Below are 7,927 nucleotides of genomic sequence, written 5' to 3'. Positions count from 1 at the left end.
AAGCCGCTAGGTCTGGCACCTGAATAGCAAACTAGCCACCTTAACCACCATGCCACCAGCTGATCCAAGAACTTCTTTATAAAATAAAATTAAAAAATAATTTTATTTAAAGTTTTATTTAGGTATACCGTACGGCTCACCCGTTTAAATTTTACACAGTTTTTTGTTTTGTTTCGTTACATAAGTTAACTCATTGATTGTAGGCTAGTGAGACTCCGAATGTCTGTGGACCTTCTGCTGGTCTTTCAATTCCTCAGTCTTCTGATGGTGGACTTCACTGTGACAGCGAAGTGGTGGTGTAGGTCCAGGCTCCACCGGCTACCGTTTTCATGCAGAAACCACAGTGCCAGACCCCCACAGCCCGTCTGTTCATCTTGGTTTTGTCACAGAAGGAGCAAGTGCACTTGGCACGCTGGCTGATTTCGACTTCTTTATCGTTTTCCTGAGGGAGGCACCATAGCGGGTCCCTTATGTACGGGCCATGTTGACCTTCTTGGTGCATTTAACCATACGGCAGCCAGCTAGGTCTGAACCCAGAAAGTTATATTGACTTCTTAGCTGGTAACATTTATCTCACTGTTGAACTGTTATACACACTTTCCTAATTTTGCTAAATAAACATAAAACTAGATCCACTTAAAGCACACACGCATCAAAAACCAGGGATTTTCATTTAACTGTATTATTTTTCAAAACCATAAGCATGTTTTATTATCATACAATGTGATATTTGTGAAACAAAATACTATGTAGAATACTGGTTTAAAACAAAATTAAATGGAAATAAAACAACAAGATAACAGACTGCGCTCTACCTTTTCTAGCATACTTATCAATCACCCTACTTAGTACCATTTTCGTGGTATTAAGTCCAACAGTTGACCTAAGGTCTATCAACTACTAGTCAAGTCTGGATGGGTACTACAAAAAAAATACTAAGCCTATTACTTGCTGTGATGCTTAGTCACAGCATCTGAACACAGTGATTCTATCCTTGCACTTCATAATGAATCATCGACTTAATCCTTCTAGATCAGGCTTGAGAAGCACAGGACCTAAAAATATTCCCAAGTATCTTTCTTAACTTCTGGTGGTGTCTTCCAACTCAGACAACAAACAAAAAATATCTTAAAGGTAGTTAAGATGCTGTCCCAATAAAGCATCCAAATAAAAAGGTTATAAACCAATCCACACACTAAGCAAACATTCATAGAACTGAAAACATTTCAAGTTAAGTTCCAACTAACACGAACCAAAGATTTTTGTAATGCAAAAGATGTAAAAGAAATCTAATTCTGAAGTAATTCTGCATGAAGTGACTAATCAACATAGAAACCTAGGGGAAAAATAAAAACTAGGCAATCATCAATTCTTTCAGAAAATTGACTATCAAAAGTTTACTGTCCTTCTTTTCCAACTTGGGCCAGGCAGAATGCCTCCTTCAAGGAAGAGTGGCAAGAAGAAAGTCATTCTGCCATTAATGAGATGGTGACCCAGGAATACACTGTCAACATTCACAAGCGCATCTATGGGTGTGGACTTCAAGAAACGTGCCCCTCGTGCACTCAAATCTAGAAATTTGCCATGAAGGAGATGGAGACTCCAGATGTGTGCATTGATACCAAGCTCAACAAAGCTGTCTGGGCCAAAGGAATAAGGAACATCCCATATCATATCCATGTGCAGTTGTCCAGAAAACATAACGAGGATGAAGATCACCCAACAAGCTATCTACTCTGGTGACCTATGTACTTGTTACAACTTTAAAAATCTACGAACAGCCAATGTAGATGTGAACTAACTGCTGATTTTCAAATAAAGTTTAAAAAAAAAAATGTACTACCCTGTAGCAAACTCAAAACCTAAAATAAGAGTGTCTAAAAAATATGTAGAACTCTCTAATAGATTGTGAGGTTACAGACATGATCTTTGGTTTCGTGAACCGTTTAATCAGTGTCATTATAAGGAATCAAATACCTTTGTGAAAATAAAACAAAAAAACTCTAAATTCGCTTACTATAAATAAATAATTGGTCAAACAAAATCTGACTCTAAGTCCACGAATATGATCTCCTTATCAGGGTTTGTATACTTTCCCTGCTGGTTCATCCCTACACTGGTCTACTAGGACACCATGATCCTCAATTACAGTCATGGTCTGAACACGGAAGAAGTCCCCTTTCCCTCAGTTCTCAGCACTGCTGACATATGTGAACATTCCCTCAACAAATGTCCTGGCATATACAAAAATGCTATATGCCAAATCCTATAGTATTCAATGAAATTGTCTAAAAGATTTTACCAAATAATAGAAAATAAAATGAAAATAAACAATAACAAAAAGAATGTAAAATATCCTGGCTTACAACCTAAGTAAGCATTAAGATTATGAAGGCCTTGTCAGAAATACTGCCAACATAACTATCACAGCCCTCTAACACTGAAATGTACGTAGACAGGGAAAATGTGAAAGTTCCTTGCTTTCCAGCTGAAGGTCAGCCTCTTTACTACGCTTCACAAAATATCATTCATAATTTCCAATATTGAGGCCAAGAGAACAACTCCAATCCTGCCACTTAATTCTTTTTTTTTTCCCCCAGAGGTTTTTGCTATAGGGCACGTGCACTCGCCAGACAGACAGAGAGAGACAGAGAGACAGAAAGCGAGAAATCACCCCCCAGGGGGTTGGCCACACCACAATCCCTTCTCCTCCATTCTCCTCTCGGAATCTTGGGCACACATGCACACACAACTGGCGTGAGTTTTAAGCCAGCAGGTTCGGGACACAAACCGCGGTCGACTACGTGGGAGTCCAGCGACATAGCCATTACGCTAACTGCTGGTCCTCTGCCACTTAATTCTCACTTCTGGATTCGAAGATCTACTCCTCTCCTATTAATGACGATAGCACTCTTTGAATGTTACAGCCTGCGGAAGAGAGGTGGTGGAGAAAACAGGAGAAGGCAGAAGGCAGCTGTGGGGCACGGCCATTGGTCTCCCATCAGTCATCTGAAAACCCTTTTAAACATGAAAAGTTAGAAAAGGGGGTCAGATGGTGGCCCAGTGGTAGGATACAATGCTCTGAGGGGCTGACCCACACGGGAGGGTTCTAGGTTAACATGACACAGATCTCCTGAATATGCTGTGCAAGCACGTGGGCCATGACTTTGGGCTGAGTGAGGCTAGAGGTGGACTGAGTGTGGAGACTCTATTAAAAGTACATCTTTTTCTTACACACTCATAAGAGAAATTAATGAGCAGATTTTTAAAAAAAACTTAAGAGATTTACCAATAGTTGTGGTATTGAGGCACAGTATGCTTTATTCTTAAAGTGGTAATTGCTACAGTTTGGTTATCCCCCAAAAATTCATGTGTCGAGACTTGATTATACTGTAATAAGCAGAGGGAACAAAACCAGAGCAATAAAGAGAAACATGAAAGCAATTTATGTTTAGAATTAAATCCCACCCCCATGATAACAAATATCCCAATTTTCTTTTAAGAGAGTGATTTTTGCTATAGAGTGCATGTACTTTCCAGAGAGAAAGAGAGACAGAAAGCAAGAAATCAGTCCTCCAGAGGGGATGGCCACACCGCAATCCCTTCTCCATTCTCCTCTTGATATCTTAGGCATGCAAGCACACGTATCCAGTGTGTCCAAGATACAGACAGAATAAAAGTTTGACTCTGAAACTGAATGAATAGCTTTAGATATCCTTCTTTTCTCAATAAATGAGCATTACCTTAAGTGTAGGTTTACTTTCAACTATTTTTTAACTTTTTAACACCCATTAACTAGTCACTTTAAACACAGCATCAAACATATATGTAAAGCTCTTCCTGATGACTCAAGGTCACCATTATTTATGAGTGATAATTAGTGAGCTATACTTCAGAGCTACCTGCTAGAGATTCTACAACCAGACAGGAAGTACTCCACACAGACTACTGGAGAAGGTCAGTATGTGTCGCAGTGTGACACAGAAATAGCACTAGATTGAGGGACATCAGTACACATGACTGTCCTCTGTTCTTATCACTTTCATTCACGGAATCATAATTCTTCATAATTTTTACTACATTCATCTTCCCAGAGTTGAGGAAGGATTATGTATCTATTCAATGACTCCTAGCTTTTCTAATCTTTCTTTCTTATGCTTCTCTGAGAGTGCTATTTGCTGCCATCACCATAATTTCTATCACGTCTAATAAAAATATGTTACCTAAGTTGCACTCTTCCCTTTTTTCTGCTGCCTTTAATCTACTGTCCATCCACAAGAATTAAACTAGTCACTAAAAAACACAATATAAAAAGTACTATGACAATATACATTTATTTCAAGGACTGACATATATTTACTTCAGTAAATTCCAAATAAATTTTAGAATAAGTGTGTTGAAGCATGTAAAAAATTACTGACATTTTTATTGCAGTTGCACTGAATTTAAAGATTTATTTCAGGAAAATTGATGTCTTTATAACATTAACTCACCTTATGGTATTTCTCACCTATTAGAAATTATCCTTTTACATCCTCTAATACAATTTTGTAATTCCTCCATAATGGTCTTGGGCCTTCTTTTCAAGGTTTAGTTACTATTTTGTGTTTGTTATTGTTATAAATGCTGCTAAGTCAATTTTTAAAAAGAGGAGATTTGCCCTACCAGATTTCAGGACATAGTACAAAGACACAGTCATCGAAACACTGTGGTACTAGACAGAAACAGATAACTGGGCAATGGAATATGAGGAAGAACTCATATATAGTAAGGGTACACTATACACCAGCAGGAAGTGTACAAAGTGCTTGTATCTTAAAGGAAGAATAAAATCAATTACTATACCTTACAACCTAAACAAAGGTAAACTCCCAAGGAATTAGAGACCCAAATATAAAATTGTAAAGCAAATAGAAGAAAATGTAGGAGAACTTGTTATATTGGGTTAGATATATCTTCATTCCACAAAAATACAAACCACAGTGTGATGTATATGTTGTGATGTGATGATTTAACCAGTTGAAAATTAAGGAGTCTTTAACAAAGGAGAATATCATAGACAAAATTAACATACTATAATGTCTACATTCAATAGGAATTAATGAATAAAATATTCAAGGAACTCCTGCTGGATAAGGAAAAAAGGGCAAAGGATATACAATAGCCAATTCATATTTATTCATTCAACAAATATTTATTTAGTACCTACTTTTTTAAGTGCTAAGGATACAAGTATAAACAACACAGATAAGGTCCATGCCTTCGAGGAACTTGAGCAGGGGAAATAAACAGATACCTAACATAATTAATATAGTATGTTTTGTTGTGATATGTACTACAAAGAAAGATAAAGCAGATCACAGATAGACAGTAATGGAGTAAGCCTTTAAGTAAGACAGTCAGGAAAAGTCTCCCTGAAGAAACAACATTTAAGTAGAAATCTGAATGAAGTAAATGAACCATCTGATTAAGGGAAGTGTTCTAGGAAGAGGGAAAACAAAACAAAACAAAACAAAAGAGCAAGAGAGCCAGCTCTCTGGTGCAACAGTAACACACTGTTCAAAAGAAACCAGCTCCCACATGGCAACCACAGTTCAAATCCCCACACCATCAGCTTGAAGCACAGTGGGAATGCATGCCAGAGCCCAAGATCCCACAGACTTGAGAACCAGAGGAAGGGAATTAGAGTGACCAGTCCCTGCAGGGTGCTTCTCTCTTCCCCCGCCCCTCAACTCACTGTCACATGCGGGTATATGTATTCTATTGTGTCTAAAGGAAAAACAGCAAGAACAAGACTTTAGGGATAAGAGATAACATGTATGTTTGAAAAGATAACCAAACTCACTTATAACCAGAGAAATTCATATTTAAGTAAGGATCGTATAACACCTTACAAATTTCAGATCACCTAAAACACTTGAGATAATACCAAGTGTTGGTGGAAACGGAAGAAAAGAGAACTCTTGGACCTGCCCCATGGCCTAGTGGTTGGGGGGGAGCTGGATCCCACATAGCTGACTACATGGTTCAAATCCCAGCCCTGGTGGCTTAAAAATATACCAGGTGCATGCACATACATGGCCAAAATCCCAATAGGATGAAAAAGTGGAAAAGGAATTACAACATGACCATACCTCATTGTGGGGGAGTGGGTGCTTTCTCCCTCTCCTTAGGTCTCTGCATAACAAATGAGAGAGAGAGATCTCATGTACTGCTAGTTAAGAGTATAAAGTGGTATAGACATTTGGAAATCAATTGGCAGTACTTAGTAAAATGAAGTATGCATATACCCTAAAGTATTGAGCACTGAGTCCCAGATTTGCTTCAAAATAAGAGTTTATGGATGTGGACTTGTGAGGAGGGTATACTGAAGGGGAGAAATGGTTAAAAATATTTAAGAAGCAGGATTAGCTATGCTTCAAAACTTGCTGATGCTGGATAATAGACACCTGGGGGTTTGTTATACGAGTCTTTCCACATTTGTATGTTTTAAAGTTTCTATCAAAAAAACATTTTTAAAGTGTTATGTGAAAAAAAAGAAACAGGTGATCTTTAGCACAATATTATTTACATAAATTCAACACATACATGCACAAAATAGCACCATATATTTGTAAAGATACACATATTCAGTAACTGATATAAGTGTCTATGGAGGCAGAGAATGTGAATGGAATTGAGAAAAATGAGTACTATTTAAAATAAAATAAGAGAGGAGTCTTGTACTGACGAAGATGATAGTGCACAATTAACTGAGGAGCTTTGTTAATTCACCTATTCACACCTGAAGTAAAAAAACAAAAAACAAAAAACAAACAAACAAAAAAAACAAATACAGAATACTGTGGCATCACAGACAGGAGTAACTGAATTTGACTTAGGAGGAAGGGGGTATTCCCACCCCATGCTTTAGACCCACTGAGTCAGAATCTCTGGGATTGGGCAGAAAGTACTACCGTTCAATTCCCATTTCACAGGGCAGAAACTGGAGTATATAGTAAGTGAAATAATATTGCAAACTTACCAACCAGCTCGTGGAAGAAGTGGAACTCAAGTCCAGGGCCTGAACTGCCACTGTTACTTACTGTGCTACTAGTGCTGCACTACTGTCATCTAGAATCTGCATGCGGCCACCAAACCGAACACCCTAAAATATCACTTTATCCCCAGTGACGATGCTCTTGGCAACCACAGGAAAAAAAAGGAAAAGAAAATTCTGTATGCTTTATACACCCCCTCAATCATCCTCAACCGCTTTTCACTACTATCTCATGTTTCTCCAATACAGATTCTCTCTTCCCATCACACCTCTAAGCCGCTAACAAGCATTTTCTACAAACTGAAACACCCCCTACTCTCCCCTCTACTTACTCAGATCTCATTCATTCTACAAGCCCCAATATTCAGAATATCTCCATTGCATCAAATGAATAAAGTCCCATGGACTGCTCCAAGAAGTTCCCCCATGACCTGAGCACACACCTTTTCCTTCTTTAATATCTTTTGCACTACATCTCTGCGCCATTCAATTAACACATTATTAAAGTAACACCTCATTTATCCAGTAGCACTGGGGAGGGAAAATGCTCATCAGAAGCAAATTTTCCAGAAAAACTTAAGCATTAGTTTAGGAAGCAGCAAAGTAGAATGAACGTAGTGGTGACTTTAGGGACAGACGGACCAAGGTTCACATTTCTCAGTTCTGCCACATACTGTTTTTGTGCAAATATTAACAAACCTAAGTCTACCGCATCATCTATAAAATGGAAATATACTACTAACTTCACAAAGTTGCTGTGTGCATTAAAGAAATCACATGTAAAGAATGTTACACATGGTCAGTCTCAGAGCACAGCAGTTAAAGGGGGGCCAGATCCCACACGGCTGACTGTGGTTTGAATCTTGACGCCAAGCAGCTTGAAAAACA

General features: G+C 38.2%; 1 protein-coding gene across 5 annotated transcripts in view; it reads right to left on the bottom strand.

Moving 5' to 3' along the window:
- Positions 1–7,927, bottom strand: part of SSBP2 (single stranded DNA binding protein 2) — a 334,115-nt gene that overhangs the window by 284,234 nt on the left and 41,954 nt on the right. The window lies entirely within an intron of this gene.

Source organism: Tupaia chinensis, unplaced genomic scaffold, assembly GCF_000334495.1.
Source record: "Tupaia chinensis unplaced genomic scaffold, TupChi_1.0 Scaffold000099_1, whole genome shotgun sequence".
Lineage (NCBI taxonomy): Eukaryota > Metazoa > Chordata > Mammalia > Scandentia > Tupaiidae > Tupaia > Tupaia belangeri.
This window is presented reverse-complemented; position numbering and strand designations above follow the sequence as displayed.